General features: G+C 50.6%; 1 long non-coding RNA gene across 3 annotated transcripts in view; it reads right to left on the bottom strand.

Moving 5' to 3' along the window:
* Nucleotides 1–18,707, bottom strand: part of LOC121026972 (uncharacterized) — a 93,305-nt gene that overhangs the window by 19,493 nt on the left and 55,105 nt on the right. The window lies entirely within an intron of this gene.

Raw genomic sequence — 18,707 nt, 5'->3', positions numbered from 1 at the left:
CTCCCCAGCCTCCGAGGACCCTCCTATAGAGCTCAGACACCTTTCCAGTCCTATCACCCACTGTGCCCAATGGGTACCCGCCTGCCCTCCTGACTGTATACCTCACCTGCCCACTTTTACACTTTAACCCATGCCTTCTTGCTGCCTGGTGCCTGTTGGCTCAAGCCCTCCTCCCAAGCGATCCTAAATGCCTCTTCCTCCATGCAGAGCAGGCTGGACCAGAAAGCAGCCGTGATGGGGGAAAGGCCAGTGACTGGGAAGCAGGAGGCCTGACAACTTGGTCATTCCCCTTCTGGAAGGTAACGGGGGTCTGGGCCCCTGGCCCTGGCCCTGGGCCCCAGTTTTCCCATCCGCAAGATGGAGCGTAGGACCAGATCATCGTTAGGAGCTCTCCTTGCTCTAGCAGCACAGGCCCTATGTTCTCATGGTCCCCGAAATGGAGGTGAAATTGCTCTCTTTGAATCCCTTTAACATTCACAGAATGGAGAGAATGTCAGAACTGGGAAGGACTTCAAAGGACATATAATCCCACCCCATCTCATTCCCCCAGGGATGCTGAGGCCCAGGGAGCAGCAGAGGCCTGTCTAGCCATCTGGGAAGTGGGAGTGGTGAGAGGGAGGCCGTGCTCTCCACTTGATGGAGGACCCATCTCAGCAGGTCCTCAGCCCCACAGAGAAAGGGGTGGGAGGAGTCTAGAAGGGCAAATGAGCCTGGTTCCTGGAGGCTTGGCCTGCCGGGCCCTCAGTAGTTTTCCATAACCAGCAGGCCTGCAGCCCAGGGCATGTGCTCCCCTCTCCCCTGGCCCCCCACATTCCTCTGCACACTCAGGCAGCAAAGTGGCATCCAGGGCTCTGTTGGGGCGGGAGGGAGGCAGAGACCCAGACACAGACAAAGAGTCACAGTTATCAGTAGAGCCATAAACTCCAGGCCAGAGAGATAACGCAGATCCCGATGAGGCAAAGGTGCCCAGACACAAATGACACGTGCAGATACACTACGCCCACACTGCCAGGCACGTAGACCCATTTGCAAAGGCACACACAAATAGGACTGTGATCCAGAGATATTCATCTTATGCATACACACAGTCGCATTCACACCCCGAGGCTCACGTGCACACTCAGCAGACACCAACCCCCATTCAGGCCCCTGTCATCCTCCCGCCTCTCCCTCAGCAGCCCTCCCCGCCCGTCATGCCTGTGTAGGTCAAACGTTGGTCAAGAAAGGGGAGAAAAAACCTGAGCTGCCCCAATCCTGGGAGGCGGGAAGGAACTAGACAAAACCCAGGAGCCAGCCAGGCTCCCCCAGCACTGAGAAGGCGCCACTTTTTCATTCCAAAGAATTCACTGGACAATCCCCACCCTGTTCCCAGAGGCCTGGGTGAGGCTGGTCTGGAGCACCACCCCTGCCATGACCCTTTCTCTAGCCTCTGAGATTCCAGCTGGGTCCCCAGCTGCTAGAGGCAGAGCAGAGGGGCATCCAGGACCCTTCCCCTGGTTCGTTTCCCTGCCAGTCTGCTCTCCGGCCCACCTGCCCCCTCCACCCTCACACCTGTCTCCCTCACTGTATCCCACTCCCCACCCCTGCCCCTCCAGCCCCACATCTGGCCTCCAGGAGATTAACTCCAGACCTTCTCTGGTTCTCAAGAACCCAGCAACACAACTCCTTGACCAGATGTACCCGGTGACTTACATCCTTGCCAGGGCCTCCCCCTGGATATTCCATGACTACCTGGTGGCAGGAGTGATGGCATGCACCCGTTGCCTCAGGTCAAAGTTGGCAGAGGTGGGCTCCAGTCCCAGCCTGTCTGAGAACGTTGGCCAGGTGGCGTCAGCGCTTTGAGCCTCAGTTCCCTCATTTATGAATGGGACTCATAATGCCACCTAGCCCTCAATTATATATATATATATATAGTTTATCATGGGGCCTAATTCGGAAGGCTGGTTTTAACTAGGAAATGGGCTGTGCCACTTGGGTCTAAGTGATTCAACCTGCATCAGCCTCAAGTTCCCTACCTGGGAAGTGGAGTACCCCTTGCTACCTTGAGGGCTGAAATAACACCGTTGGGAGCAGACGGGGTCTCCACGGGGGCCTCCCGCCCCAGGGCTCCCCTCCTCCACTCCCACCTCGCCCCCAGCCCCCAGCCCTGCTCCCGGTTCCCACGCCTCCTGGCCCCAGCCGGCGAGGGCTGTCAGCCGGAAGGGATTTGCCGCCCGAGAGCAGGGATCAGCTGCGTCTGCACAGAGGCAGCCTTGTCCCGGTGGGGACCCGAGGCCGCGGCGGGGCCCCGCCATCACGTTGCTCCGCGGCCGCGGTGCCAGCGGCCACCCCGCCCCCGCTCGACTTGGGTCCGCTTCAAGGGCCGGCGCCAGATTTCCTGGCCCCGCGCCCCGAGGGCGGTTTAGGGGTGCCCGACGCGGGAGCTGCAGGGCCTCCAGGGCGCCCAGTTTCCGCCCCAGCTGGAGGGGGCCGCCGCGCACCACCCTCCCCCTCCCTCTCCACCTGCCAAGCCCACCAGCCAATCCTTCCCGAGAAAGGCGCGGGCTGGCCTCCCGCCCCCCTCTCCAACCCACGCGTCCTGACTCAGGATCACAGATTTCCCTGGAAAAAAAAAAAAAAAAAAAGCCTTGCCCCTTGGGAGGTCTCTCAGGATGAGCTCAACCAAGGATGGATAGGGGCGAGGGGAGGCCTGTGTGAGTCTGTTCCATTTTGGGACCAGCTCTGGGGGCAAGTTGTAGGGATCCAATGAGGGTGTTCTGGATCCGAGTCTGACTTGGAAGCCAATCCAGGTGTGATCTGGTCCAGGTGTTGGAATCTTCCCTCAGTGTTCAGAGTTTGGATGTTGGGACCCTCTCTGGGTGTTCTCAACTGGATGTCAGGATCTTTCCTGAGGTTCTGGATCAAGCTGTAAGAATATACTCAGGCTGTTCTAGGTTTGCAGTGGAAGCCGATCCAGATGCATCTGTTACAAGCGCTGGGATCTTTTCTCAGTATTTAGAGTCCAGCTGTGGTCTTCTCCAGGTCAGATTGCTGGAGCTTTCTCTGGCATGGCGGTTGGAAGCCCAGACAGTGTATGTGATCCAGAGCTGGGGATCTTCTCTGGGTGTCTGGCACTGGGACCTGCCCTGGTAGATCAGGTACAGGTGTCACCAGCTGCTCTGGGTTTGTTTGGGGCCTCTAGACAGGAACCTAAGAGCCAGCCCCAGACCCTCCCATTGGCCTGAAGGCAGACATCACTACTAAGTCTCAGCCCCAGCTCACTGCGACCCCTATGAGACCAGTTAGAGAAGGCCCCTGCAGCTCAGCTTGACGTCCCTCTTAGAACCCGGGAATTGGAGGCAGACCCTAGACTCAAGCTGGGAATCAGTCGTGACCTCACTCTGTCCAGAGGCACCTCCCTTCCCTTCTCTAACTTCAGTTCCCTCACGGAGAAGTTGGAAGGATTGTATTTGATATTCACCAAGGGCCCTGTACCATCGTCTCCCTGGTCCTCCCCCGTGCACCACACACACAGGCACGCACACTTGCGCGCATGCACTGTACTTGTTCGTACCTCACACTTTTGTCCACTCTCATCTTCCCGCCTGGAATGTCCCAGTCTCTCCTTATCCCCTCCAGCCTCTCCCAAGCCCTCAAGCCTCTTTCCTTCCAGAAAACCTGCTCCCCTGAGCCAACACTTTTTCAGGTGCAGGGCATGACCCCTTCCTGCCCTGAGAAGAGACGCCAGGAAGCCACCGACCCCGTCTGACTTCTCCACTGGGCTGGGAACTCTCTGAGGGCAGGGTCTTGTCTACTCCTGGCCCCCACTCTGACACCTCAAAGTCTCGTGCTCAGTTCAGCCACCATCCCAGGCTGGCAGTTGACCCTTTAAGAAGAAAAAGAATCTCTTTAGTCTCTAATATGCTGGTGGGGTGGGCACTAAGCGGATTTGGGAGCCTGTCTCCTGCCCACACCAATCCTCCTTTCCAGGCCATTGCACCCATGTGACAGGCAGTCTGGGGCAGTGGGGAGCCCTCCGGACCACATGAGCCCAGGCGGGTAGCTGGAGACTGACTGCCCAGTTCTACCTCTCCCGGGTGGCTGTGTACCTAGCAGAGAGAAATCAGAAACCCCAGTTTCTGGAGTGATCTAGAGCAATTACCCCGCTCTCTGGGCCAACCTGTACAGTCGAGCATGTGCACATGAACGTCCATATATGCACATACACACACTCGTATACCTCTCAGAAAGGGAACTGAGCCAGATGCTGAACTAGGCACTTTGCAAACAATATTTCTCAGTCCTCAGAATAGTTTCATAGGAATCATTAGCTCTATCTGCAGCTGAGGAAACTGAGGCCCAGAGAGGGGGAGGGGCTAAGCTGAAACTACACACCTGTTAAGCGTGGAATCGGAATTCAAAGCAATGCCCTTGCATGCACGCACGTACACACATTCACACATCCACACACTTGCACAAGTGCACACACAACTTTCCCACACTTGTGCTCAACCCCTAAGCCAGTCACTGACTATGAGAGCTAGAAGGGAGCTTAAGAGATCACCGTGTCTATGCCATTCCATTTTACAGAAAGAGAGAGGGGAAGGGATTGATTTAAGTTTTCAAGACATTGCAGAATCAGGACTGAAATTCACACGTCCATTGTCACACAGAGTCACCTGTATACACAGCCACATGCCACACAGCTTACCCACAGACTCTTACACACAAGCCCACGAATGCAAACATATACTTGCACCCATGGATGGTCATTCACACCCCACACGTAATCTTTCTTGTTTTATATGTCTGCACACATGCCATTGCACATCTACTCATCGCATGCACGCACACACACACGCCTGTCATATATAGCTGCACACAGTGCACATTCATGGACATTCATTCTCACATGATCCTGACACCGACATACCTACTTACACACACCTACACACCTACACACGCCCATGCTCTCTCATTCTCAGATCACATGTACCCACTATCCTGATGCAAAAGGGATCAGTTGACCCTGATCAGAAACCCTGCACAGCTAAGGCTGGACCCTCGGCGGGAGCCATACACGGAGCCTTTAGGAGGGGCAGCCCTGGAACCAGCATGGCATTGCATGGGTGTGCCCTGGCATCGCACTCCACAGCCCCGGGGAAGTACGCTCTGCCAGCAGGTTCCCACAGGCCCAGGCAACTCGCCTTGGCCAAACCCAGCAGGTAGCCCCAGAAAGTGCCGAGTCATGGGGCCAGGAGTGGCCAGGCCAGGCTGGAGGCAGGACTAGTTCTGGCTTGTGAGCTAGTATTTGTCTTCTGCCTGGAGCCGCATAGAGGACTCTCCTCCCTCCAAGGGCCAGACCCTGAGTCCTAAGGCCTCTTCCCACACCCACCGAAGATGAGGATCTGGGTGCCAGGATCTGGGGGCAAAACACCCATAACTGCTAATGGGATTTGCCAAAGTTAGTGAGCCATCTGACTCAGGCTTCAGAATGACACTTTGAGATGGTCCATTTAAGTCTTTCTCAGTGACTGAAACCCAACGTATGTATCAAATACAAACTAATCTCAAAATCTAGCCCATAAACAGTGACAACTGTCACAGCTCTATAATAACAGATGCTTTGTGCTGGAGACACGTGAACAAATAATTACAACGAAGGGGTCAAGGGCGCCTGGGTGGCGCAGTTGGTTAAACGTCCGACTTCTGCTCAGGTCATGATCTCACGGTTCGTGGGTTTAAGCCCTGCATTGTGCTCTCTGCTGTCAGCAGAGCCCGCTTCATATCCTCTCTCTCCCCTTTCTCTGCCCCTCCCCCTCATGTTCCCTCTCTCTCTCTCTCTCAAAAATAAATAAGCATTTACAACGCAGGGTTCGGGACTGTAACACAGAGACGGATGGACATGGTGACAGAACAGGGCAGAGAGTTCTCAAGTTGGATCAGAGATGAGGCCACTCGACCTGGGTCTTGAATGGCAAGTCAGAGTTCACCAAGAAGCTTTCCAGAGGGAAAATTGTGTTTCAGGGAACAGAGAGCAGCTTAAGTGTGGGCTGAGGTGGAGAGCTGGAGGGTAGGCTGGAAATACAAGAAATGAGGCAAACTGGAGTCAGCCATTTATCAAACATTTATTAGGCACCTACTATATGCTGGATTGTGACACATAAAATACACAAGCCTGTCTCTCCAAGAGCACAAGCTCAAAAGTCCCAAATCCAAGTGCTTTCAGGTGCCAAGCAGGTGACGTAGATGAGTGAAATGGGTAGGTGTGAGCAATGGGTAGGTGTGAGGCCAGTGGGGCCTGTGTCTAACAGCATAGTCTATGCCATGGCCAAAGCCTTTATGCTCAAGAATATTTGTCGATCTGTGGCAGCCAAAAACAAAAAACAAAAACAAAAAAACCAAAAACTCCTTTGTAGGCTGGCTTCAGGTGGTAGACCGTGAATTCGCAGCCCTTGGTGCTAAAGTCTAGAACCTAGATCCTAGAGTTTGGAGGAAGCCTTGAATAGAGGGCTAAGGAGTTTGAACGTGGCTGTGTGATGGGCCTAAGATCCAAGGGAGGTTCTTGCCATGGAAGGACACTTGTGACCAAAGCCTCCTAGGAGAAAGCCCTCACACCATGATCATTGGACAGAGTAGAGCTGTATGTATTGCCCAAGACCCTGGAGACAAGGATAGCGTCCTGCTTTGCCTATCACGAAACTGTTGCCTGGTAAGGGCCACTCTGCCCTCACATGAATCTTCATCCTCCCTCCCTTTCCTACTCCTGACCCCAGATCCTCCTTTTTCCACCCATATCTTACATTAAAAACTGAGTACATTGGATCCCCCACATTTCTCTCTCCCCACAAAGGACATCCATCCACACACACACACACACACACACACACACACACACAGTTCTCTGTAAGGTGAGGGGCTTAGAATAGTTGATCTAGGAATGATTCTTCATGCTCCATCTCATGGAAACACCAGAAGGGCCTTAGAGATGAAAATGCCTGACTTGGTGTTCTTGTTTTCCTGGTTTCATGGATACCTGGGGACGAGATTCCTGTCCAGACAGGAATGGGGAGCCCCCAGGGTTCGGATGCAGCTCTCCCATTATACAGGGAAAGAGGGAAACATGGCCAGGCAACCAACACAGCCTCCCCCCTCCCCAACACATATGCGGACCGCAGATGCTTGGCTGTGGAGCCTGGGAGCTGCCCTGGGCACAAGCTGGCACGCCCGCCTACCCTTCACCAACGGCAGCCTCCCTCTTGGACCCTCATTAAATTATTCCACCCCACTGGTACGAGGCTCGGGCTGCCTTTGATGTGTGCCCATCCAGCTTCTAAGGCCGAGACCAGGCCCTTCACACCAGTCCAGGCTGATGGGCTCTGACAGCTTCCCTGGGGCCCCGTGGTGGCAGGAATGCCAAGGCCCACATTTCCACCCACCGGCCACACGCAGAAGCCCGTGCACAGCCAGAGATTCCCACACTTACCTGCAACAGTCTCTCTCTCTCTCTCTCTCACACACACACACACACACCGTCCTAATGGGACCTGCACTGTGGCACACATGTGTGTACCTGGCACACCCACATGCGCTCAAGCACACCCACGTGCACATACTGGTGCACACACACATTCATACACACCCATATATGACACTTCCCACACACATACCCTCACACGCTCTTGTGATCTTGCACACTCACCTCACGGCACCTGGGTTCTCCTAGGGGGCCTCCTGGGCCTTTCTCCTTGCCACTTGGCTGGCGTGTGAGGTCTTCTGCAGTCACATCTGACCTCCTCACCTCCCTCATCTTTTGGAGGGCCTAGCGTTGTGATTATGAAGCTGGGCACTCGACTTCAGTTCTTGGGTATCCCGGTTCTAAACTGTGTGAGTGCAGGCAAGTGACTGACCTCTCTGGACCTCTGTCTCCCTTCCTGAAGAATGGGAATGGTAGTAATATATTTGCTACAGTTGTTTTGTGGCTACCTGACCACTGAGAATGGTGCCCGGCACACAATAAGAACTCAGCAAACGTTGGCTCTTGTTTCTCGCCCATTCCCTTTATGAAAGGAATTGATCACTGACTGCTTTGTGTCCCACCCCTCACCCAACCTGAACTGTTTCCCTAGACTGTGAGCATCTTGAGGACGTCGGGCCTGGTGAAATTCATCCCTTCAGTCCTGAGGACACGGATCACATGGCTGTCCAGACAGGCATGGGGAGCCCCTGGGGTTCAGATGCAGCCCTCCCATTGTACAGGGAAAGAGGGACACGCAGCCAGGCCCCCAACACAGCCTCCCCACCTCCCCTAACACACATCACAGTACCGGACACGGATTACGGTGAACGTCAGCGGTATGTGAGGGAGTGAATTGTGCCACATCATGATGAGGTAAAAAGAAGCACTTGTGCAACTGATTATTAAATATTATAGAAATGATGTTGCCTAAAGCACTGATAGAAGCCATAACGACATGCCAGTAATTATCGCTGACTTTGCCGAATGGGAGCTCGGGGCAGGCTCAGAACTGAGGGCTTTGTATGTAATGTTTGCAGTGAGGCCATGAGGCTGTGGCGGGGTGTGTCTATCATGTGGGGGAATGAATGAGTGGAGCATGTTGGATGTTTGCAATGGAAGACTCTACGGTAGCCGGAAGGGACAGAACAATGTGCACACAGTCACATGGACAGACCTCAAAGTCACGGTGTTAAGAAGAGTAGGACCAGAAACATTTATAGTGCAATAGTGGTTTTTTTTTTTTTTTTTTGGTTAACCCCTCAAAACGTATACTTTATAAAGACGAGCCCCTTTGAAGGATGTATTTTTTTAGAAATCATATCGGAGGGGTGCCTGGCTAGCTCAGTGGTAGAGCATGTGACTCTTGATCTCCGGGTCATGACTTCAAGCCTCAAGTTGGGCATAAAGGTTTCTTAAAAAAAAAAAAAAAAAAAAAACCATATTGGAGTAGATTCCTGGATTGAGGAAGGGAGTAAGGAATGAGAATAGGGATCTGGGAAGAAGGGAGGAAATTAAATTAGCAGAGAGGAGTATGAGTAACCAGCTCCATGCACCCGAGGTCCAAACAGAATAAAATAATCCGTGAGCGTGTACGTTTTTATCACTTTTACAGTTGAGAAGATAAACAAGTGATACAGTCATTCTTTTATTTAGGTGTTGATGTTATGCTATCTAAACAGCACCACTGTTGATAGTTTTCCTTAATTAAAAAAAAGTTTAATTTTCATTTGATGCTTTCTCTTTCTCTGTCCCTCTCCATCTCAGAATTATTTACCGAAGCCCTGATTAAAACCTACACTAGTTTTGCCCTGGGACACAGGCAGACCCCGAGACTTGCATGCCTTGTAGAGGAACGAATGAATGAGGAAATGAATGAATGAGAGAATGAGGAAGGGAAGGAAGAGAAAGAGAGGTAAGAATGAAGGTATGAGAAAAGATTCCACAGAAGCCTCAGTATGGGAAGATTCTCCCAGAACATTCTCTTCCTTTCTCCACCCCACCCTTGGCGTGAGTCCTGGGTTGGGGTAGAAGAAAGGGCAGAAGCTAGACATGGGGCTGCCGATCTCTTCACACCCTCCCGTCATGAGAAGGGTTGTGCCCAGTGTCAGGAGACAGCAGGAGCTGGCACCAGGTCCTGGGGTCCCTGGACAGCATGGCTCCAGGGATCCAGAATCCTACGTGACACGAGCCCCCTACTCCAGAGGGACGCTGGGGCACCCCTTGTTCTAGCAACAGCAAGGACAGTCGCAACTACTATTCTATTTGGTATGGACCCTTTCCCCCATTACATCCCCTTCAATTCTCAATCAAGTGTGTACATTAAGGATTATCCCCAATTTTGCTGGTGAGAAAACAGACTTAGCTTAAGAGTCTCTTAAAGTTACTCAAGTTAGTGTCATTTCAGCAAACAAACCGAATGCCCGCTCCATGCCAACTCTTCAAGCATTTCATCTGCCTTAATGCATCTGATGGTCACAGCAGCCATTGCCTCTGTCTCACAGACGATGACCTGAGACACAGAGAGCGGAAGTGACTGCCCAGAGTCACACAGTTAATGTGGGGGGAACTTGGAAATTGAGGCGAGCTGGTCTGACTCCAGAGCTTACTCTCCCCACTCCCAGGTTGTGCTGCCTTTCTCATAGCAGAGCTGGGACAGGAACACAGGGTGAACCAGCCATATGGAGTGGGTTTCAGGGGGAGGGACAGGACTGTTAGATTCGTTGACGCTTGTGGAGCCTGGCTCCCTGCCAGCCAAATGGGGGCCCATTGGGAATGAGGTCAAGGGCACACAGTGTCTGTTGCTAGCCCCCTGTTGGGGCCTCACCGTCTGCCCACAGCTTCCCCAAGGGCCCCTAAGCCTGGGGAGATGGGAGAGGCTGCCTCCCTCCCCCTTTCCCAGCCAGAGCTGAGTGAGCTAATCCTGGGGAGAAGACACATTAGTCCAGGAGAATCAGTCCCAGCCTGCTCTGCTGAGTCAGCAGGAAGTACAGGCCTTGCTCTGCCAGCTACGTGAGCCCCTGCACGGCCACCACGGCTGCCTCCATGCCAGCCCGATGTGGCCCCCACCACAGGCATGCCCTCAGATGCCTGTTTCCTGCTGACCTGCCCCCTAGAGCACTCTCCAGCTCAGCAGTCCTGAGCCTCCCTCCCTGTCTACTTGCCTAGCAACAGAGTTATTTCCAGCATCATCCCCAATGACCCCCAAAAGGCAGCCATCTCCTCTTACACAGAGAACTAATCCTCACCAGGATGGCAGCAAATGGGAAGGAGTGTTTGGGGGCAACGTAGTGAGGCTTTCCACGTCCAGCACACTGTCAGCTCCAGAGAGCTCCTGTAATATTGGGGTCTCTGCCTGAACTCGTCCCTCTCTCAGTGTGATCACCACCATCTTGGTTATCATCCCTGCGTCCCTATGACCGCCAGTATCACTGTGACCATCACCTTTATCGCCACTACCATCAGTCTGATAGTAAGGCTACTAGCAAATTCACCACTGATGCCAGCGCCCACAGGCCACCACTTTCATCCGTCGGTCCCACCACCTGAGCCAGGAAGGTATCCCCGACGCCATCAAAAATGGTGCTGCCGCTAGCACTGACCCCAATGCCACTACCATCACCGCCAACACAGAATATCACTGAAGTCGTTTTGACTGACTCCTACACCAACCCTTATACCAACCCCATCATCACTGTCACCACCGTCCAAGATGATTGTCAATTTGCTACTCCATTACTGCTCCCATCATTACCATAGCTACAATCAACGCTGCTCAACTGGACACCAGCAAAACCCACCTCCCCACCGGTATCACTACCACCATACTATAAACAATACCACCGTCACCCTAACTACGACCAATACTGCTAACCATGGCGCCACCGACACCTACACCGCCATTCCTGTAGCCGCCACGGAGCTGTTGGCAATACCCCCACCGCCATGAACACGTCATCACCCCCAACAGCCACCGCCACCACTCCACCTCCTCCTTTGGATGAGAAACTTCGCCGGTTACCTGAGCCAGCTTCTAATGCCAGGCAGCATGCGAAAACAACAGTTGGAGAAAAGCAAAAGCAAAGTTCTTCCAACTTATTGTTCTGACTATACAATTATACGCCCACTCACTTCCCATTAATGTCCTCCTCTGGACAGACTTGATTGTTTCGCTAAATTGGTTCATTTGGCGATTCGCAGAGGAACAGCCATGCATGCCTGAAAAACACAGAAGTGGTTATAGGAGTCACCCCCTCCTGCCTGTGACATCAAGAAGTCCAGCTCCCGACATCACACATGCTCTTCCCTCCGAATCTCCCTCCAGACATTCTGGGCCCCTGTAGATCTGTCTGTCTGTCCAGCGTAGACTTAATCCCTTTCCTTCCCCAACTTTTGTTCCGCTCCTCTAGAGCAGAACAGTATGTGGGAAGAGTGCTGGCCTGAGAGTCAGAGCCCTGCATTCTAGCCCTGGCTCTACCACTAACAATCTGTGTGGCCTCAGTGATCACACTTCCTTTTCTCTGCCTCAGTTTCCCCACCTGAAGAGGGGTGTCCTTCTGACCCTGGGGCTATGAAGGTTTTTTGAGCTGAGAAACTCCCAGGACGAATCTGAGCCCTTTTCCAGAAGACCCTTCAAATGGGACATCAGGGACTGTCATGTCATCCACTGGTTCCCCCAGGAGACTCCCCTGGCCGTCCTGTCCTGGGATCTGTAGCCCTGAGATGCTGCTGCCTGGGCAGGGTGGGGTCTCAAGGGTTAAGCAGGTCAGGGCTGTGCGTGAGCAAGTATCTCAGATGAAAGGCTGGTCTGAGGGAATGACATGTGGCTGTTGTGGTTGGCAGGCCAGGGCAATGGGACCAGGCTAGGTCCCGAAGGAAACCCCCTCCTGGTCTCACCAGAACAAAGTGGTGTTTTACGAAAACGCCATTGTTCTTGGGCAAGTCTTTCCCATCTCAACATAAACCAGGAAGCAGTGCTTCCTTTCCTTGGGCGAGACCCCAAGGTCCCCCCACCGGTGGGAGTGGGGGGAGAAGAACAGAGTTTTTCCTGCCTTGAATGATCTACCACAAAGCCCCTACCCAGCTCTATGCAAGGCTTCCCAAAGTTGGTGTGTGTGTGTGTGTGTGTGTGTGTGTGTGTGTGTGTGTGTAGGTAGGAAGAAGAAACAGAGGGGCACCTAGTTCAATCTCTTGTCTCCAAAAGAACTCTGTAGCCTGACCCAGACCATGAAAGAGGCATCACTGTCCTTCCATCTCCCCTCACCCTGGTGTCACCCGGGCTTCCTTCTGTCCCCAGCAATACAGTAATCCTGTCCCTGCCTAAGGCCTTTGCACATGCTGTTTCCTCTGCTTGGAACTCTCTTCTCCCCTTCACGTGCCTGCTCCTTCTTGTCACTCTGGTCTCTGTTCTAACCCTCAGTGAAGCAGTAACGGGTAAAAAGTGTGTCTGCCTTTTCTGACATTCTGTCTGCTCAGCGAGGGCAAGGACAAAGCACCGTCTCACTCATTGATGCATCCACAGCACTTAACACAGTTCGACCCCAATGTATGTGTGTGTATATGTGTGTTCCCCACTCCCCACCCCCTCCAATAAAGCAAACAAGTCACAGCCTCTCAGGCAAGGGAGCCATTTCCCTTCTCAAGCTGGAAGATCAGAGCATCTCAGACCTTGGAGAAGATGCAGTCCAACAACTCCACTTCCCTGAAGGGAAAACTGAGGCTTAGAACCTGGAAGGTCCCGGCCCTTGATTGGTGAGTGGAACTGCTAAGTTAGACTCCAGGTCTCCTGGTGCCAAAGGTACTGGGCAGAACATGTCACCTAGTTTCCAAGCTTGGGCACAGCCTGGTGCTAACTCTCTCACTTCTTCGGAAACCAGACCCAGCACACTGGCACGTTCAGAAACTTGCCCAACCCACTTTCCCCACCTCCCTGAGAACTGAGCCCCTCTTCACCACCGCCACCTCACACTTCCCACCTATCACATTTTGCTTTTAGCCAGAGAGAGGTGAAATAACCCTCTGGGGTGTCCCCCATGGGTCAAGGAAGCAGAGTCCCAGCTTTCTGCCTCTCTAAATTTCATTTTTCTTTCTTGCAAACAACATTTCTGCTTTTGTTTGGATAGCTTTTGCTTGAACCAGGAAGGCTCTTTCGCTTAAATATTTGTGGATAAAGGGAGAGGGGGTATTAATACCTCCTCATAGGGGTTGCTGGGAAGGGTAATTGTCCCTAGCACAAATAGATGCTCAATTAATGCTAGATCCCTTTGAAAAATGTAAATGTGCCACGCAATGCAAAGTACTGTGCTTTCTAGGCAAGGAGTATTTATAAATCGCTCCTCTTTGCTCTACCCTGACAGCACAGAGCCTGCCTGGGATTCTCTCTCTCCTGCTCTCTCTGCCCCTCCCCCATGCGCTCGCGCACATTGTCTCTCAAAAATCAATAAACAGTAAAAAAAATTGCTCCTTTCATAAATGGAGCTCCTTTTATAAATAAATGCCCCATTTAAGAATTGTTCCCTGAGGTTGGCAGGAACTAGTTCAGGGAGGGAATGGTTAGTCTTTTTTGCTTTACAAAATAATGCATATTCCCAGGTAGGACTTTAAGCAAGCGAAGGAAGTGGAGATGAACAAGTGAACGCAGGTGCCACTAACACCACTTCCCGAAAGGAGAGACCACGAAAGAGGGGAGGGAGCTGGCTGCATTGCACTCCATTCCTTTGTGACTCCGAGGTTTATCTCAGATCCCCAGGGGGGGGGGGAGGACCCAGACAGAAGGATTTGTGCCTCCAGGCAGGGGCAAGATAGGGACAGATAAAATTCCACCCAACGAAACGATGATAAGCAGATAGTTAAAGGGATTTAAACCCCCTGGGGTTGGGAAAGGGAGGGGAGGAGAAGTGGCCTCTACTCCCAGGAAAACTGAAACAAAGGACTGGATACCCTGAGAATTTCTCACCCTGGGAAGGGAGAGCAAGCAGTTGAATTCCACTTAGTGAATCCAACCCTAAAGACAGAGGGGGTTAATAACCTTTGAATTCCCATAGAGATGCAGCTTAACCTGGGCAGTGGCTATGAATTTGCGACCACAAGCTCAAGTGTGTGAGTTCTTTCAAATCAAATTAAACCTAATTGTGCATCCCTTTATGCTGCACTGATGGAAAATTCCAGTTCCATTATTGGGAGGGTCTTCCCTGTTCTGAGGATGCACAAGAATCTGGAAGGCTTATGTTGTGTCAGAAAAGAAGAAGAGGAGGAGAAGAAGAAGAAGAAGAAGAAGAAGAAGAAGAAGGAGGAGGAGGAGGGGAGGGGGAAGAATAGGAAGAGGAGGAGGAGGAGGAAGGAGGAGGAGGAGGAAGAAAGAATGACCCTTTGAGCTCCTAGCTACTCAAAATGAGGTCTGAAGGCCAGCAATATCAGAGTCCCTGGGGAGCTTGCTGGACATGCAGAATCTCAGGACCCCCACCCAGGCCTATCACATCAGAATCTGCGTTTTATCCAGATTCCCAGGTGATTCATGTGCACACTAATGTTTAAGAAACACTGCAGACTAGCCCAGATACCGCCAGCTTCAGCGGATGGAAGGAGTGTGGGAGCCTGAGGTCCCAACTCCCAAGGGAACCACACAGCAGCCTCTGAAATTCTGCCGGTTCCTTCCAGGACCCACCCACCCATCCCCCTCTCCTTCCTCCTTTTCTTTCAGCACAATCCCCTCAATAAACTCGGGCTTTCAATCAAAAAAGCCTGAAAGACCAGTTGTCTGCTGGTGACTTCTGATTTCAGCCCTGTCTTCACCAACACCCCCTGAGGCAAAGGAACACAAAGACGAGGCTCCCTGCTCTCCAGCTGGGCTGGAGGAGGGGCAGGATGGGGAGGGACCCAGGGAGAAGAGACACCACCAACCCAAAATAACATCTCAATCTATTATCCTGCCACACTTGTAATTCTTTAACTCTTGCTCTCAATTATATCTGGATTTGAGAGTACAAAACAAAGGCTTATGCTGTAATTTTAATGGACTTGTTTTCATAAGGAAAAAATTGAGTCCCAGGATCCTAGAAATGATTGCTTCTAAGACTCCCAAGGATTTAATGAGCTCCTGGCTTAAGGATTAAACTTAAAAAAAAAAAAAAAAAATCAATGGAACGTGTCTACAGTACTCCCTTCCAAAATAAACCACATAGAGAATCCCATGGTATAAACCAGAAATAAAGTTGGTTGTCAGGTAGGGGCACAGAACCCCAGCTAGATTCTTCCTCCCCATTCCCATAGCAACCCCTGCAGTGACTCAAGCAGGCCCCCAGGCTCAAGGGACCGTGGGGTGAAGAACCAACTTCAGCCCACCTTCCACCCAATAGTGAAAGCCTCTTCATGGCTTTCCTTCTCCACTTGTGATCTCTCAATGCCTCTCCCACTTGTGATCGCTCAATGCCAAAGAGAAGTAGCACCGGCAGCCAGACCCATCATCCAGCAGCACCCAAGACTGGAAAATTCTTCTATGTGATGATCAGAATTCTCTGTCCCTTTCTCCCACAGGCCCCCGTTCTGCCTAGGGCACTGCAAGGAATCTTTCTAGCTCCTCCTTCCCATGATTTACAGGCAAACCTCTCTCTGGAGTCTCTTTTTCAGATGAAACAGGCACTAAACCTATGATAAATGGATGAATAAATGAAGAAACAATCAAATGAAGGAGTGGATTGAAGGCAGAAAAGGAAAGGAGATAAAGAACCATCCTGATCATTCTCTTCTGGACAGCCTTTAGCTTGAAAATAGTTTTCTTAAAAGGTGAAATGGGTAAAGGAAACTGTAGCTTTTGGAACTGAACGCAATACTCTGGAAAAACCTTAACCCAGCATTTTTTTTTTTTTAATATGGATATTTCTTTTCTTTTTTCAATGTTTTTATTTATTCTTGAGAGGGAGAGAGCACTCACTGAGCAGTGCATGCACATAAATTGGGGTGGGCAGAGACAGGGGGACAGAGGATCTGAAGTGGGCTCTGAGCTGACAGCATGGAGCAGGACGTGGGGCCTGAACTCACCAGCTGCAAGATCATGACCTGAGCTGAAGTCGGACACTGAACCACCCAGGTGCCCCTTAACCCAGCATTTTTCAAACTGTGGGCGGTGACCCATGTAAGTAGTAAAAATCAATTTAATGGCTCTCAACTATCATTTGGCTTAATGAAAGGATAGAACAAAACAGAACAGAAGAGAAAACACTGTACTTTATCAATATTGGATCTTGATGTAAAATGTATTTCTTTTCTTTTTTTTTAATGTTTCAAGTATATTCTAGTTAGTTAACATACAGTGTAATGTTAGTTTCAGAAGTAGAATTTAGTGACTCATCACTAACATATAACACCCAGTGCTCATCCCAACAAGTGCCTTCCTTAATGCCCATCACCCATTTAGCCTCTCTCCCCACCCACCCCCCTCCATCAACCCTCAGTTTGTTCTCTATCATTAAAAGTCTCTCTTGGGGTGCCTGGAGGCTCAGTCAGTTAAGTGTCCAACTTTAGCTCAGGTCATGATCTTGCAGTTCACAAGCTCAAGCCTGGCATCAGGCTCTGTGCTGATAGCTCAGACCCTGGAGCCTGCTTCAGATTCTATATTTCTCTCTCTCTCTCCCTCTCTCTCTCTCTCTCTCTCTCTCCCTGCCCCTACCCTGCTCACACTCTGTCTCTGTCAAAAATAAATAAATAAATATTAAACAAACAAAAAAAGAGTCTCTCTTATGGTTTGCCTCCCTTTCTTTTTTCTTTCCCCTAGTTCCTCTATTTTATTTCTTAAATTCCACATATGAATGAAATGATATGGTATTTGTCTTTCTCTGACTTATTTCGCTTAGCATCATATACTCTAGCTCCATCCACATCATTGCAAATGTCAAGATTTCATTCTTTTGATGGCTGAGTAATATTCCATTGTGTATATATACATATATATACTATATATACCACCTTATCCATTCATTTGGTGGACATTAGGCTCTCTCCATAATTTGGCTATTGCTGCTAGCACTGCTATAAACCTTGGGGTGCATGTGCCCCTTCGAATCAGGAGTTTTGAATCCTTTGGATAAATTCCTCATAGTGCAATTGCTGGGTAGTTCTATTTTTAATTTTTTGAGGAACTTCCATACTGTTTTCCAGAGTGGCTGCACCAGTTTGCATATCCACCAACAGTGTAAGAGGGTTCCACTTTCTCCTCATCCTTGCCAACATCTGTTGTTTCCTGTGTTGTTAATTTTAGCCATTCTGACAGCTATGAGGTGGTATCTTATCATGGTTTTGATTTGTATTTCCCTGATGATGAGTGATGTTGAACAGTTTTTCATGTGTCTGTTAGCCATCTGGATGTCTTCTTTGGAAAAATGCCTATTCATGTTTTCTGCCCATTTCTTAACTGAATTATTTGGTTTTTGGGTGTTGAGTTTGATAAGTTCTTTTTATAGACTTTGGACACTAACCATTTATAGGATCTGTCATTTGCAAAATCTTCTCCCATTCTGAAGGTTGCCTTTTAGTTTTGTTGATTGTTTCCTTCATTGTGCAGAAGCTTTTTTCTTGATGAAGTCCCAATAGTTCATTTTTGCTTTTATTTCCTATGCCTCTGGGACATGTCTACTAAGAAGTTGCTACAGCCAGTGTCAAAGAGGTTGCTGCCTGTGCTCTCCTCTAGGATTTTGATGGTTTCCTGTCTCACATTTAGGTCTTTCAAAATGTATTTCTTACTGTGAGTGACAAGTCAAAAAATGAAAGTCAATGCTCCAACCTCATGAATTAGGCACCACCACTGTCTCCATTTTCAAGAAAAAAATGAGACACAGATAAATTAATGACTTGCCTAAGGTCGCCCAACTAGTAAGTGGCAGAGCTAAGTTGCAATAGGATGGGGTGGGGAAGGAAGGCAGTCTGACTCCAGAGCATTAATTTTGAACCTCTCCACTCCATGGCTGTCAGAATAGAAATGGTCATGCCATGCAGGCAGGTAGAGGGTAGCATAGGACCAATCTCTGGACCAGGGGGCATCCAGCAGGGTTTTCCTCTCATACATCAGACACACATTCTTTTCCTCTGCACAGGGCACACCCTCAGCAGACACCAGTGATTGTTAGTGGAAGGACCACATTGCTGCTAGTCTGGGTCATAAAAACAGCAGGGTCCCATCCAACAGAATCAATTAATGCCTCCTCCCCTGAGTAGAGGGGTT

The sequence above is a fragment of the Herpailurus yagouaroundi genome, unplaced genomic scaffold, assembly GCF_014898765.1.
Source record: "Herpailurus yagouaroundi ecotype Mexico unplaced genomic scaffold, PumYag 77, whole genome shotgun sequence".
NCBI lineage: Eukaryota > Metazoa > Chordata > Mammalia > Carnivora > Felidae > Herpailurus > Herpailurus yagouaroundi.
Note: the sequence above shows the minus strand (reverse complement) of the source record. Positions and strands in the feature narration are given on the sequence as shown.